Below are 18,300 nucleotides of genomic sequence, written 5' to 3'. Positions count from 1 at the left end.
TATCTTTAATAATATTGATTTAAGTATCAGCAAACTTATTACTTTATGTAATAATAGCACTAAGACATGGAATGTGACTAGATTTAAGGATCTCAACAATCCCGAGGTAGAAAATCAGCTAGAAACAATTCTAGTAAGGAAGAGATTTGGTGGGAAAAACCTACAAACGGTTTCCTAAAGTTAAATTTCGACGGATCAAGAATAGAAGGTAATAAAGCTGCTTTAGGATATTCTATAAGAGATCACAATGGTAAAGTCGTTTTGTTGGGAACAAAAAAGTGCGGATCCAATAGTATCCTTGTCGCGGAAGCACTTGCTTTAAAAGAAGGTATTTTAACAGCTAAATACTTAGGAATCTCAAAGTTAATTGTGGAGGGTGATAATTTATGTGTTATTAACTCGATTCGAGGTACTTGGCAAATTCCGTGGGAAATTTCTAGTATTATCAAGGATGTGAAATTAGACCTTCATTTTTTCGATGAAGTGATAATTAAACATTGTTTTCGTGAAGCCAACAAAGTTGCTGACTTCATGGCTTTAGTTGGACATTCATGTCCAACTCTTTCGAGGTGGGTTTATAGCCGGTGGCTTCAACTTACCTCCCTCATTCAAAAGGATGAGATAGATTGGTCCTACCCTAGAGGATCAACCTAGTTTTCTTACCTAAAAAAAAAAAAAAAAAAAAAAAAACAAAGTTCACAAGTTTATACCACAAAGAAAAACAGTGAAACTTATAGCATAAATCAAAAGAGTAATTGGTGAAGACACGTGCTTATGTCCTTAGTTCCTTACCCAACAATAACCCTCGCCAAATAAAAATTCATCAAAATAACACACCATTAATTATTTCTTTCTTTTTTAAGAAATAAATAACCTATCAAACCACAATATTAAACACATTAATCAACGTTCACCCCATTTTTGTTTTCCTCAACAATGAAACAAACAACCATTTCTAATAGGAATATTTATAATAGTTGGGCCTCAACCATCATCTTAAAGTTTTGGTTGAGATGGTTCATCTATCATAAGATGATAGTTGAGGCCCAACTATTATAAATATTCCTATTAATTTCCATATCAACGTTCGTCCCTTGAGCAACAAATTAATTATAATCAAGGTTTTTTCTCCTCGACTTTCTTCTCTTCGACCTTAGCCAGGACTTCAGCCGGTTTAGTCTCTTCTTTCTTGGGTTCTGAGGCTTCGGCTTTAGCTGTCTCAACTGCTGGTGTTGAGGTCTCTGCTGGCTTAGCGGCTTCCGACTTCTTTTCCTCCTCCTATCAACAATAATTGAGTTTTATCAGACGACATCGTCTAAGCATATTTTATTTCAATTTGTAAATTTCAACGGTAATCATCAAATAGCTGTGGTTGTCGTGTTGTGCACGTCTCCAACATTAAGATTCAAGATGCTCATGTCTGCAATGTGGAAGTATGTAGTAATTTAAGACATCAATATCAACCACGACATGGACAATAAGGTTTTAGTCCAAAGATGGACAATAAGGTTTTAGTCCAAAGATGATTTATAGTCAATCAAGTTGGTTTTATTCACCCGTCACCAAGTGGCATAGCCATAAAATTTTATAAGTGGGATCATAACGTAAATTTAAGAACCACCTATAAAAATAGAGGGTTCTTTCGTAGTAAAAATCAGTACAATTGTACACATGCTGACATACAATACAATAAGACTACAAAATCTGTGGGATCTCGCTGCCACCCCTTCCCTATAAGGTAGCTATGCCATTGCCATCAGTAAAATATGAAACCATATAAAATGAAAGAAAATAAATCACAAAGAGGAAGTGAATGAAGAAAGATGATAGATAAAAATTGAATAAAAATAATAGAAACGATATTGAAAAGGCAAATAAGTACTAAAATACTTGAAATTTATTCCAAATTTTTTGACTTTACAGCTATAATTTGTTGAGGAGACGATCTTATCGATACAACATATGTATCATGTTTCAGTAACACAAAACTTATTATGAAGAATGAAGGAATAATAGCAAAGGCATGGCATAGACAAAAGAGATGGAGCACATCAAATAGACGAGGAAGATGACAAAGTTACATGAAGGTTATTTGGGTATATGAGCTAAGAGTGACTCAGTGACCACATAACATACTAACCCATAGTAGGACGAACATGGGCCGAGAAATTGGGCCACCATTATCATTTGTTAATTTTGATCAGTGACACATATGTAGTCATGTGTTTGGTAATATTCCATGGATTTTGGGAAGATTCCTTGTTACATTCAAAACGTGCATTCTTTATTTCTCCAGATATTATCAGGTGGCTATTGCTATGCTCAACGTCATAACTTATAATTATAAAATGGCTGAAAATGTCGAAAAAAATAAATAAATAAATAAATAAAAAACAAGAAGAAGAAGAAATTTCTGATAGAGAGATTCTACCTTAATCCACCCTTCACAGATCAATTCTGTGAGAATAAGATGGATGAATAATTTGAACTTAAACCTTCAAGGCCAACATTGAGACTCTAATAACATGGGAGGAAACTTTCTTAATCAAAACGTTAATATGGTAATTAAAGGAATCAAACTCAATTGGGAACAACTAGAAGGTGCTCGTTTGGTCTAGGGTTCCTAGGGTTTCATGTCTAAAAATCTTAGGGCTTCTCCTCTTCCTCGAGGCTTCTGTCACGGTTTCGATCGTGAGATTAGTGCTTTCTGTTTGTCTTTTCTTGGTTTTTTTTTTTTTGTTTCTATATGCAGTTTTCAGGAGATGAGTAACACGTGGGGTTCAAATAGGAATGGGAAAGAACCGATCAAGGGTAAGGATGAAGATGATCAAGCGGCTTTCGAATGGGAGGAAAAGAACGATGAGGGGCATCAGCGTGGCCAATGTATGCTGGTTGGCAAATTGTGGGCTTCTAGGGCACTAAATGTCAGAGCTGCGATTTATACTATGATTAGGCTTTGGAATCCGTCAAAACCTATTCTTGGGAACGTGGTGGAAGCAAAAGAGAAACCTTCGTTTTCCGGTTCGATGCAGAGCGCGATAAAGCAAGGGTGCTAGAAGGGCAACTTTGGCATTTTGAAAAGTTCGTCTAGTGTTTCAATGAGCCAAACTGTGGAGGTAAATTAACTGATGTACCACTTTACCACTTTCTGATTACCTATTTCGGGACGATCAAACAGATCGAATATAAAAAGTACTGGAGCGATTCTGGGGACTTTTGTTGAGGTTGATAAGGGCCCAAATTGTGAGCTTGATAGAGCAATACACATCCGTGTTATTCATGATGTACGGAACCTATTAAAGGTGTTATACCAATTAAGATGAAGCAAGGCCGTGTCGTGCATTTTGATGTTAAATATGAGCGACTACCTATCTTTTGCTATGGATGTGGGATCATGGGTCATAGGGAGAAGGATTGTGAGCATGGTCCGTATGAAGATGAGGAACTAAAGTTTGGGGAATGGCTTAAAGCCTCACCATGGAAAATTACGAAGACGAAGCAAGAAACATCGGGTAAAGGCAGAAGGGACCTTAACTCGGCTTTTGACGCGGAGAAAAAGAATTAGGCAAAGGAGGATATTGTGTTAATGATTGAGAGACGAAAATCCATTGCGATCGAACTTAAGATAAAAAAGGGAGGGCTTAAAGAGGGGGGTGCTGGGCAAATTGATGTCACAAATGGTGAAGAAGTAGGGGCATGCTCTAATAAGAGCGTCGAAGGGGTGGAACATACATGTAGAACAGAGGAAGGGGAGTTTTATACTCTTAATGAAACTGGAGGTGGAGGGAGGCAGGCTGGGGAGAGAGATGAGCACGCAGGTGGCTGAGGGGGAGGATATGGAGCAGGGGAGAGTGGAGGAGCGTGCGATGGACGTGGATGACGATAGGGTTGCTGGTACTAATGGGTAGGTTGAGCAGAGGGTGGTGTCGGCTGTTGTCAGAGAGGAGCTCGAGGGGAAAGAAGAAGAGTAGAGAGTGGAGGAAACTGGCGAGGGAGGGGGCAGAGAGGGGAGTGATGTTTCTGTGGGAGGGGGAGTTGGAGGTAACGGTCTAGGGAAGGGGAAAATGGTGGAGAGGGTGATAAGAGGCAGAAAGTTTCGATAGACGGGGGCGTCTTAATACCTGAGGCGGAAGTTGAGGGAGCTTAACCCCGCCAGGCCAAATGAATCTTTTAAGCCTCAACTGTCGGGGATTGGGCTACCCCGACACGGTCAGTGCCTTACGTGCCCTAGTGCGTAGGGAGGCCCCGTCCATGATTTTTTTATGCGAGACCAAGCTATGTGGCCGTGATATGAGGAGAGTGAGGGAGAAGCTAGGGGGGTATTATGGGATGGAGGTGGATAGTATGGGAAGATCTGGGGGGCTTGCTTTCTTATGGAGGAAGGAAATAAATTGCACTTTTGTGTCTGCTTCGATACATCACATGGATTTTCATGTCCGTGAGGGTGATAAGGAGTGGAGAGTTACGGGGTTCTATGGGTGGCCAGCTGTAGCGGAGCGCTATCTATCGTGGGATTTACTTTGCCTCCTTCACAGTCAGTCTCTACTCCCGTGGATATGTATTGGTGATTTCAACGAGATGTTGTACTCTACCGAGATGAAGGGGGGAGTCGTGCACAATGGCAGATGAACAATTTCCAAAAGGTGGTTGATGAATGTGGGTTAAAGGATGTGGCGTGGGAGGGCTACCCTTTCACTTTCGACAATGGTCAAGTGGGTGAGGCTAACAGGCAGAGTATGATCGACCATGCCTTATGTACGGAGTCTTGGCTAGAACTGTTCCCGTATGCTAAATTACTTCACCTTGATCGGAAATGGTCCGACCATGCTCCACTCAAGCTTGTCTTTGATATGAGGGAAATTGGTGGTAAGATGAGGTGTCGGTTCCGCTTTGAGCATAATTGGGTGGGAGAAGAAGGGTGTGAGTATGTTGTGATTCGTGGGATGGAGCGTGGTAACGGGGAGCTGGTTGAAACCTTGAAGGCATGTGCTAAGGAATTGCAGTCATGGAAAAAGATTAATATTGGGAAGATTGGACGATCTCTAAAGCTGAAGCGCCAACAATTGAGTCTACTAAATGAAGGGGGCAGGACCGACGAGGAGATAAAACGGAGAAGGAAAGTGGTAGCTGAAATAGCGAGCTTGCATAGACAAGAGGAGCAATACTGGAGGCAACTGTCAAGGGCACTATGGTTGAAAGACGGGGACCGGAATACTTAGTTTTTTCATGCTAAAGCAAGAGAACGAAAGAGGAAAACTTTCATTGGGAATCTTATTGACGATGAAGGGCAGGTGCGTGTGGGGGATGAAGCGATCTCTCGTATTGCATATGACTATTTCCAGTCTTTATTCACTTCGGCTGGGCCAACTAATTTTGACGAAGTACTGGTGGGATTGGAGGGACGGGTTACAAGAAGAATGAATTTAGTTCTTCGAGCGGATTATAGTGAAGCTTAGATTATGGACACACTTAATCAAATGCACCCCGTAAAAGCTCCAGGTCCAGACGAAATGAATGGGTTGTTTTATCAATCTTTTTGGCATGTCACTGACCCAAATGTGGTAGATACAGTGCTTAGGATTTTAAGGGGTGAGATGTCCCCGGAGAGTATTAATAAGACTAACATAGTCTTAATTCCGAAGAAGAAGGCGCCGGATAAGATTCGGGATTTCAGGCCCATAAGCCTTTGTAACGTGGTCTACAAATTAGTGTCAAAAGTTCTGGCTAATAGGTTGAAATCGTTCCTTGGGGAGATTGTGTCGGAGAATCAGAGTGCCTTCACACCAGGTCGTTTGATTTCGGACAACATTTTGATTGCTTTTGAGTTATTTCACAACATGAAGAACAATAGGCAAACGGAAGGGAACATGACAATCAAGCTGGAGTACATGGCAAAGGCATACGATAGGGTGGAGGGGGCCTTTCTGAGACGGGTTCTGGTAACGATGGGATTTGATGGGGCGTGGATAAGACGAGTCATGGAGTGTGTGTCTATTGCACTACAAGAAAAACGCGGGTTACTGACGGCCTACCGACGGAAAAAAGAGACCGTTAGAAAACACGGGTTACTGACGGATGTGTGACGGAAATTCCGTCAGTAACGTTTCCTGACGGATATCCCGTCAGTATCTATTGGTGCGTTGACCAAGTCAAAGGCGCCAAAAAGTCATGACGGAAATTCCGTCGAATCCCAATCCTGACGGAATATCCGTCGATGGGCTTCACACGTTAAATTGAGTACACCGGATATCATTTTAGCCCATCGACGGAATATCCGTCAGTTTTTCAAAATCTGATGGAATTTCCGCCGGTGGGCCAAGATATTTGAATCTTTGTGTTGATGACAGTCATCACGAAGATTTGGCCCACCGACGGAAATTCCGTCAGATTTTGTAAAACCGACGGATATTCCGATTGCTGGGGCCAATAATTGTGACGTGTAAAGTTTCGCATTATTGTCCGATAAATGTGCCGATGACGGATATTCCGTCGGTGTTTTAATATACTTGACGGATATTCCGTCAGTTTTTTTAATATATCGACGGATAATCCGTCAGTGGGTCCTTTTATCTCAACCACGGGAGCATCCCGTATCACTTTACCAATTTTTTCCCCCAAATTAAAAATCGCCAAACCCTCCTCCACCACCTTAAAACCCGACACCACCACCACCCTCCTCCACTTCCGGCGCCGCCACCACCACCAACAACACCACCACGCTGTCGCCATCACTATAAGGTAATTTTATTTGTTTTTCTTCTTTTCTCCTTTCTCTTTTTCCTTATTCTTTAATTGTTTTTAATTTTTTTCTCCATAGCCTCCCACCGCCACTATCGCCGCCCCGCCGCCCTTGCCGCCGCCCCGCCACCCCCCCCCGCCACTTCCTCTTTCTCATCCTTCTTTTTCATTTTTTTCTTTGTTGAACTAATTAGGTATTTTCTCTTTTAATTTTTTTTTGTTTAATTATCTTAATTGAATTAGAATATTAGTTATTGTTTTAATTACTTGTTGAATTATTGTTGATCTTTGATGCATGTTGACTTAGGATAGAAGCCAATTTTGTTTAAATGTATGATGTGACGGTTTTATTGTATGCATCTAATTTTTTTGTTAATTAGATTATTGTTAAATTTTGTTAAATGTTAATGTTTTTAAAATGATAATTAGACTAGATATGTAAATTGAAAAATTATTGATGTTAGTTTTTAAAATGATAATTAGACTAGATATGTAAAATGAAAAGTAAATCATGTTAGTTTATGTTAATTGAAAAAGTAGTCATTGTTGTATGTTTTGTTTTTAATATTGTTAAAATTATTGTTCATATTGACCTAGTACCCATTCAAAAATTACTCACTAGGAGTAATTTTTGAATAGTCCCCGTTTTGGGACTGTCTTTGTACGTTTTAAGTCACTTAGGTAGTAAACATGTGCTTGTGATTTGTTAATAAGAAAAGATTTTGGTGACAATTCCTTTAATGTTCTCTAAATGCATATGTAGAGTAATTATTTATTCTATATTGTGTATTTGGAGAACGGATGGGAATTGTTTGCGGATTTTTTCTCATTAATAAATCACAAGTACATGTTTGCTAGTGACTTAAAACGTACATTGATGGGTTTAGGTTGGAGTGATAAGGACCCAATTCAAAGAAATACAATATTTATATTGGTTAAAATGTTAAATTATTGTTTATTATGCTTGATTTTGATTGTTGTTAGGTTATTATTTTAATGACATATATAAATGTGTAGATATATAATAACATGAAAAGATTAGAACGGCAGTGGATGTATGAAAGATTAGACGAAAAAAAGAAACCCAAGAAAGCATATGCAGAGGGGGTGAAAGAGTTTATTAAATTCGCGGAAGGAAGTAGTGAGTACAAGAATTTAGGTGAAATGAGGTGTCCGTGTAAGAAATGCAAAAACCTAGGTTTTAAAAGGAAAGCAGATGTTCAAATTCATCTTTGGTCGTATGGTTTCGCCGATAATTATTATGTATGGACATATCACGGTGAGAAACTACCTAGTACAAATGCTAGTGAGAATCCTTACCGTGAGTTCGTGGAAAATGCATTGCGTGATACTGTTGACCAAATTTTGGAGGATCGACTTAATCCTGATGACCTTAACGATGAAGAAGTGCGTTATGAAACCCCGAACCCCCAAGTTTCTTCGTTCTTTAAAATGTTAGAGCAAGCCGAACAACCGGTGTTTGAGGGAAGTGATATGAGTTTGTTGCAAGCAACTGCTAGGTTGTTATCACTCAAATGTGAGAACAACATATCTCTTAGATGCGCTAATGGTTTTGTGTCGTTCGTTGGTGACATAATTCCAAAGGAAAATCAAATAGCGCGCAATTTTAATGAGATTAAAAAAGTTCTGAAGGGACTCCAACTTACCCATGAAAAGATTGATGCATGTATCAATGGATGTATGCTTTTCTGGGAGGAAAATTCTAATCTTGAAGAATGTACAAAGTGTCGTGCATCTCGGTATAAAGGTAAAAAGAATTCAACTGGGAGGCGAATTCCATGTAAACCAATAACTTATTTCCCGCTTGCGCCAAGGTTACAACGACTATATGCAACCAAGCACATAGCAGGTGAGATGAGTTGGCACTACAAAAACTCTCGATTAAGAGAAAGGGGGACAATGGCACATCCAAGTGATGGAGAAGCGTGGAAGCATTTCGATAGAGAGCATCCAGATTTTGCAAGTGAACCCCGGAATGTTAGGCTAGGTTTGTGTACGGATGAATTTCAACCTTTTGGGCAGTTTGGGACGAAATACTCTTGTTGGCCCGTGATTGTGACTCCGTACAACTTACCTCCTTGGTTATGCATGAAGAGACAATTTATGTTCTTATCTGTACTAGTTCCCGGTCCTAAGAACCCGAAGTCAAATTTAGATGTTTTCCTCCAACCGTTTATCAAAGAGTTGAACCAACTTTGGAAAACCGGCGTGGACACCTATGATGTCTCTAAGAAACAAAATTTTCAATTAAAGGCTGCATTAATGTGGACGATCAACGATTTCCCGGCATATGGCATGCTTTCTGGTTGGTCCACAAGTGGATATCGTGCCTGTCCTTATTGTCCAGAAAATGATCATAGATCTTTTTGGCTTAAAAATAGCAAAAAGGTTTGTTGATTTGATTGTCACCGTGAGTTCTTAACACCTGATCATCCTTTCCGCGACAATTGTAAGCATTTTCTTAAAAACAGAAAAACTGAGAATCGCATAGCCGCATCGAAACTAACGGGTGATGAAGTGTGGGAATCCGTAAAAGACTTGCCTAAAATAGTTGATGCTTCTGATAAAGAATTGAAAAGATTGAAAGATCAGAATGAAGGTTGGTGGAAACAAAGCATATTCTGGGAACTTCCCTACTGGAAAACGTTGCTGATTCGACACAACTTGGATGTTATGCACATTGACACAAAAGCAAAAGACTTAGATGTTGGTGTAAATTCCGATGACCAGTTGAAATCTAAGTTACTTGAGTTATTCAATGATGACATGGGAACTACAACCGGAAAATGTATACAGAGGTACTTAACTGAGAAAGAGTATGAAGAAGCTCATTTTTATGTGCTAAGGAACTGTGGAGATTTTTTAGATACTTATGAAAAGTAAGTTAATACTTCATCATTACTCAATTGTTTTTTAATTATCAAATTAGATCGAATTTATAGGTAATTAATACATAACTAAAACATGCTTTCCCTACTTATAGGGAATTTGAGGCACATATCAAAATAAATTTTCCTGATGTCACATCCTCTGATGATGTTTGGGCATCACATGAGAAAAGTTTTCCGAAATGGTTCCGAAATAAAGTAAGTGATGATACATTTTCTTTGAAATTGAACTATACATTTAGATTTCTTATTAGATATTGAAAAAAATATAACAACTTAATTAACATTTTTTTATTCATAGGTTCATAGATTGAAGGATCGTCTAATAATAGCTTTAGCATTGGGTCCTAGTAACATGGTGAAGTCTTGGAGACGGTATTCCATCAACGGCTATAAGTTTCGAGCTTATAAGGAGGGAGTTGATGTTTCGAAGTCTACGTTAAGCAATGGGGTTTCTGTGAATTCAACAGAAGGGTTGGACTACTATGGAACCCTAAATGAAGTAATTGAGCTTTCTTATTATGCCGAGCAAAGGGTTTATAGGGTTATATTGTTTAAATGTGATTGGCTTGATAATTCCCCACAAGGACTTAGTATCCATAAGGTTTATGGACTTGTAGATGTAAACGAGAAAAAGAAACTTCGTGGACATAACCCATTTGTGGCAGCTTTTCAAGTCGATCAAGTTTGTTATGCTCCTTATCCAACCATTAAGAAAGGTAATCAAGGTATTCAGTGGTCCGCGGTTTTTAAAACCAAGGCAAGATCACAAGTTGATGCTCCTATTGAAGAAAGTGTCTTTCAAGAAGATGTGGTTGTGAATGATCACTCAATTTCACCGATTTTGTTGGAAGATATAGAGGATGAAGATGTATACGAAGTGACAGTGGAAAGAGGTCAAGGGGAATATGACAGAGACGTCGGAGAAGAAGGGGATGAAGATGAAGTTGAAGAACTTATTAGATACGAAAATGAGGAATCAGAGGAAGAAGTAGGAGTGCTTTTTTCAGAAGATGAACCTGTTTTGATTTGTAGTGATAGTGATAGTGAGGAGGACTAGTTGTAATTGTACAATTATTAAACATTCAATAAAATTTGCTCTCCGTTTTTTATTACTTGTCGTTCTAGCCTATTTGGTTTTTTGTTTTATACATGTCGTTTTAGCTTAACATCAATAGTGTGTTTCAATTTCCAAGGTTTGGTCATAAGAAACCTCTCAATTCAGCAAATAAAATGCATTAAAGAAGAGGCAAGTGGTAATTAGTTCACAGTTTTCCATAGTTAGTGTTTGTTTCAATTGTTTATATATACCCTGCAGAAATGGATGTTTTGAACTAACGATTTTTTCTTTGAACTAACAATTTGAATTGTTTTCATGCAGTGATTATGCCGAACATTTTTCGCCGTTTGATTGGGAGCAATAGTAAGGCAAATGCATCTCAACAGAATCGGGAGGACGACGAGGTTGAGGATGAGGAATATCCTGAACCTCCATCACGAAGACAGGAGAACATGCAGGTGACTCTCTTAGCGGCCCATGCTCGGCCAGATCATTTTTGGTAAGTTTATGTTAATTTTTTAATTTTTAAAAAACTTAACATTTACAGTTTTAATTTCAAATATTTGTGTATTTTTCAGGTGGGATGACGAACCAATCAAGAAATATGTTACTTGGTCGTTCACGCGTAACACAGGAGATGAGTACTTCACTAGGTGGGGTGAAGCGAGTAACGCACATCGTCAGAAGATGTGGAGTTACTTTGCGGTAATTATGTTTTTCAATAATAATTTTCTTAAGTTTATAATAATTTTCTTAAGTTTATAAGAATTTTCATAAGTTTTATATAACTAATTTCACATTTGTTTTTGAAACGAAGTCATGTAAGATCCATCGATCCCGAGTATGATCCTATTCCCGAGTGGCAAAGAGGGTAATGAGGCGGATTACCACTCTTATTAATGAACTAAAATATAACAAGAAACCGCCAAAGTGGGTGCCTGCTACTTGGTTGGAGAACCTTAGGAATAGGCCAAATGATCCTACTTTTGTCAAACATTCGAAAATCAACACGGCAAATAGGAAGTCGGGTGGGAAAGATGGGAAAGCATTGGGCACCCACACTCTTGGTCGGAAGAGTTGCTCCGATGCTTTCAAGGAATTGGTAAGTATTGTTTATATTGCTTTTAAAAAGTGGTTAATATATATGATTGACAAATATATACTTGATTTTACTTGTTTCCATACTAATTTCAGGGTCAAGAGGCCACCCCCCACAAGATGTTCATGAAGACGAAGAAAAATAAGAAGGGCGAGTGGGTTAACCCTCGAGCGGCTGATATTGAGGTAAATTCTTGTATTTAATTTAATATTTATTTTTATTACAAAGAACGATAATCTCTTTCTTATAAAGATAGGTATATATATATATCATTTCTGACGATTTTCTATTTTTTCAAATGATTTCCAAGCGGAGATGAGTCGACCATTGCCACCGGACAGTCTCCCGACGAGATTCGGGCCTACTACAAGGTCAGTAGGAGGCTTTGACGAGAAGAACCGGATGTTTGGGACCAGAGATACAGGGGCCCAAATATGGTATGATCTTCCTCCTAACAAAGCTGGCCGACGGTCTTTGTCTTATGCTCCTAGCATGATTTCACAGCTTTCCACCCAAATGAATGATAAGCGAGCCGCTCGAGTTTCTCTTGAAAGACAGGTTTCGTGAACAGTCAAGAAATGGCGGCAATGAGAAAGGCTTGGGCTGATATGCAAGCATCTCAACCCCCAAACACGTGTTCACAATTTCCTACTCCACATAGACGGGATGACTTTGGGGGTGGTGATGACGGGTTTGGAGGTACTGGTAGTTTTATGGAGCCTATAATAACTTAGAGCCTTTAAGTTAGAGCCTTTAGGTTAGAGCCTTTAGGTTAGAACTTTAGTTTAGTTAGTATTGTCGTCTAGTAGGGAGTATGAAAGACATGGTAAGACAATTCTCTTTCGTGTTTAATTTGTAAGACAATGTACAAATTTGACTATGTTTTTATGTAAAACAATTTGCGTCCCCTTCTCTTTTGTTGTCTATTGATTCCCGCATTAGCGGTCGACGTGAAAATGGATTCCCGCTTGGCGGTCGACGATTGGATGTGTTTTGCAGGTTTTGGTTATATTGGAAACGATGCAAATAGGCATCGTGGGTCAAGAAGCAGTCGTATTTGAACGATGCAAAAACGCATCGTGGTCAGCAAACAGTCGCTTTTTCCATTCCTGTTTTTTAATAAATCTGACGGAAATTCTGTCATTAATTTAGAAAAACTGACGGAATTTCCGTCATTGTTTTTCCCCATCATTTTCCAAGAATTAACAGAAAAGTGCCACGTGTCTAGCAACTGACGGAATTTCCGTCAGTAAAAAGAAAATACTGACGGAAATTCCGTCACTGCCCTCTTTTTAATGTCATTTTATCAACTAGACTGATCTGCCACGTGTCTAGCAACTGACGGAATTTCCGTCAGTAAAAAGAAAATACTGACGGAAATTCCGTCACTACCCTCTTTTAATGTGATTTCAGAAAATTACGTGGAATGCCACGTGTCAGATAACACTGACGGAAATTCCGTCGATGTGCAAAAAACTGACGGAGTTTCCGTCACTTTTGACCTAGAAATAAAGACGGATTTTCCGTCAAAGATCCGTCAGTATTTTGGAAGACTGACGGAAATTCCACAAGATGTATTTTACTTGACGAAATAAGTGACCACGATTCTGACGGAATTTCCGTCAGTAAATTGAAATACCGACGGAAATGCCGTCAGTATGGCCTTAATTTTTCCGTCAGTTTCCCGCGTTTTCGTTGTAGTGCTGTAACTTTCTCTGTTCTCATTAATGGTGAGCCGTCAGCTGAGTTTAAACCGAGTAGAGTGCTTCGTCAAGGAGACCCGTTGTCCCCGTATCTATTCATTTTATGCACTGAAGCTCTATCAAATTTGTTGAGGAGGGCGGTTGAGAACGATGCTCTACACGACATTAAAGTGTCCAGGGCTGCACCTTCTATTTCTCATTTGCTTTTTGCAGAGGATAATATTTTTTTCGCGAAAGCTTCTCTAGAGGAAACGGATGTGATTAATGGGATCTTGAGGCAATACGAGATGGCTTCTGGCCAGCTATTGAACCGGGATAAAACGACGGTCTCTTTTAGCAAAGGTGTTCCTTCGGGTCGTAAAAGTGAGGTTGCAGCACGACTGGGCTTTGTTATGGTGGAGGAGCAAGCTCGTTACTTGGGTCTTCCAACGGTGATAGGATGGTCTAAGAAGGTGATTACGGACATTATTCGAGACAAACTCTGCAAAAGATTACAAGGGTGGCGTGGAAATTTTTTGTCGAGGGCTGGTAAGGAGGTTCTTATAAAGGCAGTTGCTAATTCACTCCCTACCGATGTGATGAGTGTGTTTAAAATTCCCGCAAACTTTTGCTATGAGTTGAGATCGCTAGTGGCTCGTTTTTGGTGGGGACGTGATGAAGATAAAAGAGGGATTCACTGGGTATCATGGGACAAATGGCACCGTCGATGGGTGTTGGAGGTTTGGGTTTTAGAGATTTTCGTCTCTTTAACTTAGCGTTGTTAGGCAAGCAAGCTTAGCGTTTGGTCACCAATCCGGATAGTCTATGAACTCGTCTTATGAAGGCTAAATACTTTCCTAATGGAGACTTTATGACTGCCCAACTAGGATATAATCTGAATTATACGTGGAGAACTATTTTGGAGGCTAGAGGGGTGCTAGACGGAGGGCTTAGGAGGAGGATTGGGGACGGGACTGAGACGAAGGTCTGGGGCCATGCGTGGTTACCGAGCACTCAAACTGGGCGTGTGGTATCAGCTTGTAGGACGGGTGATGAGGGGATGCTTGTGGCTGAGTTGTTGATGCCGAATGGAGAGGGGTGGAATGTAGAGAAAATTAATCAGCTATTCCTACCCTTTGAAAGCTATGTTGCTTGAACTCAGTTAGAAGTAACCGACACGGGCGCGTGTCCAAGTGTCGGATTCGTCTATTTTTATGAAAAAAAATCATGTTTTTGGTCTAAAATAAAGTGTCCGAGTGTCCAGTGTCCGACACGGGTACGCGAGGTCATATTGAAGAGTCCGAGCAACATAGTTTGAAAGAGAACGGGTTTTGAATGTTCAGGTTAGTCGAAATAGACATGAGGATTTATGGTATTGGGGGCTCGAACGGGATGGAGAATACACAGTCCATAGTGCTTATAAGATGCTTGCTAGGGATGTGGGTGACATGGCAGGCTCATCGGATTTGGAAAAGGGGAACTGGCTATGGAATCTACTCTGGAAAGTTTCGGCTTGGCCCCGCGTGAAACTCTTCTTCTGGCAACTGTGTAGTGAAGCATTGGCCACGAAAGCAAACATAGCGGCTCGAGTTGGAGGTGAGTGTTCTCTCTGTTCTTTATGTTCTTCTTTTGTTGAGTCGAGTTTGCACTTGTTACGGGATTGTGGGGTTGCTCATTGGGTTTGAGATGGCTTAGGGATGGAGGTGGTGACGGAGGGGGTAGGGAACGATATAAGGGAATGGGTAGAGTTCTGCTGGAGGGAGTTGGGGGAGGACGAGCGAGTTAAGTTAATGGTTGGATGTTGGGCTATTTAGGAACACCGCAACAAGGTGATCTTTGATGGGGTGGAGGTGGTGTCGGATAGTATTGTTAAAAGGGTTGGGGACGTGGTTCACGAGGGCTTAGGAGCTGATGGGGAAGAGGCTGGTTCTAAGACTCGACGAAGAGTGGGGAGGGGAGGTGAGGAGGCAGGTAGTTCGGGATGGAAGGCGGATATGGAGGGCTATGTTAAAATTAATGTCGATGCGGGAGCTAAAGAGGGTGAAGGGGTTGGTATAGGGGTGGTGTGTCGAGATGCGGCGGGTTCGGTGTTATGGGGTATGTCTTCTGTTCGTAGTGAAAGTTGGAAGGTCCACGAGGCGGAAGCTACGGCAGTGTCAGATGGACTCGAAGAGGCTGCGAATCGAGGCTTGGCTTGTATCGAGATGGAGAGTGACAGTTTACTGGTGATTGATGCAATTAAGGAGCAGAAGCACGAAAAAAGCATTTTCTCACTTATTATAGAGGACATTATTGTTTTGAGTCGTAATATTCAGTCTATTATTTGGTCGCATACGAGTCGCGCATGCTTTAGCGCATATTGTTCCTAGAGTTATTGGTCGAGTCACTTGGGTAGATGGGTTACCGCCTTCTGCGAATGTTGCTGTTTTGTTTGATCAATCTTTAATTGATTGATTTACGCCTTCGGGCGTGTTTCTTTCAAAAAAAAGTTAATATGGTAATCGATTATTTAACATCCAAATATTGATAATGGCTTATTTTATGAGTAAATAGTGAGTTGCAAACTTGCAATCTAAAGTCAATAAACCGTAGGGAGAATATATCAATTCTTCTAAAAACAAATTTTTATACGAGATCATCTCATTATTAAGAAATCACATGTTTACTTTTTAGTAAGGAATTGATAATTGTTGATTTTATTTAGACTATGATCTAGTGGTGGAGTTAAGGGTGGCTAGTAGGAGTCATCGCCCTCTTGGTGGACAAAATTTTCGTAGTTTTTAGTTAAATTCTTCGAAATTTTTTCGAGTATACCTAATATAATTACAGTAGATCTCATGAGAGTCCGTCTCCCACTAATTTAGTGGGAGACATAATAGAGAAAAAAGAAATTCAGTGGGCATAAAAGCATTACAATATATAGAAAACGAGATTCGAACCTAGGACCTATATGTTAATACAGTGTAGCTTTACCTACAAACTCATGCTACATGAACGTAAACATCTACCACTACGTGGTATATATGTTAATGAACTAATGGCACATCAAGCATAATCAAGGCAGAAAACTTCAAGATAACTAAAAAAAACATATAAGACCTATGAATATATGTCCATAAAAATCAAATAAAAAAATACGGAATAAGTGAGATGAAAATACTAGATTATTAGTAATAATATTACGTAAGAGATTAATAGGAATAGTAATTAATAATAACAATTGACCTCCAACATTTGAGCGAGAGATCTCGGCGTGGAGGGATCATTGGCATCAACCTCAGTAGTAATTACCTTGGTTTCCAATACTATTTCTCTATCCGTCGTCTCCGCTGCCTTCTCCACCGGTACTGGAGCTTCTCCCTCCGCCGTCGCCGGTTTGTTTGCACAATTACCCATTACTTAGTTACTAGTACAGTATTAGATATGTTACACAATATAGTATGTATATTATAAACTCCCTTTTTTCCCCTGAGAAATTAAGAGAATTTTATTAGAAGAATAAAAAGGAGTTTGTTTGGTTGATCCCACAATTATTCAGCGGCGCTAACAATGGTTGTATAAATATATATATATATATATATATATATATATATATATATATATATATATATATATATATATATATATATATATATAGCCAAATTATACTAGACAACTATTTAGGGCTCGCTTGGAATGAGAGTAATTATTAAGGGAGTAATAGAGCTAAAATGAACTAAAAAATGGAGAGAAGGGATGAGGATGAGAGATAGAAATAGATAGAAATTGGGAAATATAGTGTAATAGTTTCTCCATTATGAGAGTAATAATTACTTGAGGGGGAGGTAGGTAACCATTATTTCCCTAATGGACAAATTATTACACTATATTTCCCCATTTCTATCCATTTCTATCTCTCATCCTCATCCATTCCCTCCATTTTTTAGTTCATTTTAGCTCTATTACTCCCTTAATAATTACCCCCATTCCAAGCGAGCCCTTAGTCTAACCTTTTTACTCCCTCCGCCCCGGTCAATTATTATCCATTGGTTTTAGCACAAAGAGTAACGAAAGAGGAGAGAGTCAATTATTAAATGACAAGTAGAATAAATTGAGTGTGAATGATCAAATTATTTATCAAATTCATTCTTAAAATAGAGAGGACAACAATTAATTAACACCCAAAATAGAAAATGAAAACAAATAAACATAATACTTTTTTTTATTAGGTTTTAAATTGGTGTGTTGTTAACTTGTAGTTAGAGGATTTTTGGACAGTTATTATCTGTATAATGGGACAGGGTGTATTCGACAATTAGACAAGGACATTAGGTTGTACATTTTGTCTCTAGATTTTCTATGGGGTGAGTGACTACAATTGGTATTTCCTTTTTTTCGGTCCAATTCATTGTATTTAATCAAATTCACCGTCATATATTTGGGGTTAAATGCGATTAATTAGGCTAAATAGAGGGAGTAATTTTTAAAATTTTTATTTTATATTAGAGTAACTAGTGTAGATTCCGCGCAAATGCGCGGTAAATATAAGCCTTTTAATTTTTAACGTATTAGTTATAAATTTTAGATTTATATCTCACGAATTTTTATAAAAAATAACTAACTAATATTAAAATTAATCAAAAGAATTGAATAATTTCATGAATTGTGTTTTTTATGAAAATATTTTAATTACATCAAATTATTTTAAAAAAAATCTTTTTTCGTCACGAAGTTAATTATAGGAGATACATGTGTTTTTATGTATAGATTATTTTAAATGGAAAATTAGTTTAATAAATGAAAATCTAATTTGTTTCCATATATAAGTTTGAA

At 39.0% G+C, this 18,300-nt stretch overlaps 1 long non-coding RNA gene across 1 annotated transcript; it reads right to left on the bottom strand.

Annotated features, from left to right (window-relative positions):
- Window positions 1-720: 720 nt before the first annotated feature.
- On the bottom strand, window positions 721-17,023 carry LOC141621406 (uncharacterized). The gene is made up of 2 exons (XR_012532300.1): window positions 16,780-17,023; window positions 721-1,278 (listed from the first exon to the last, which is right to left on the bottom strand). It is a non-coding gene; the product is annotated as an uncharacterized LOC141621406 (long non-coding RNA).
- Window positions 17,024-18,300: the final 1,277 nt, after the last annotated feature.

Source organism: Silene latifolia, chromosome X (assembly GCF_048544455.1).
Source record: "Silene latifolia isolate original U9 population chromosome X, ASM4854445v1, whole genome shotgun sequence".
NCBI lineage: Eukaryota > Viridiplantae > Streptophyta > Magnoliopsida > Caryophyllales > Caryophyllaceae > Silene > Silene latifolia.
Note: the sequence above shows the minus strand (reverse complement) of the source record. Positions and strands in the feature narration are given on the sequence as shown.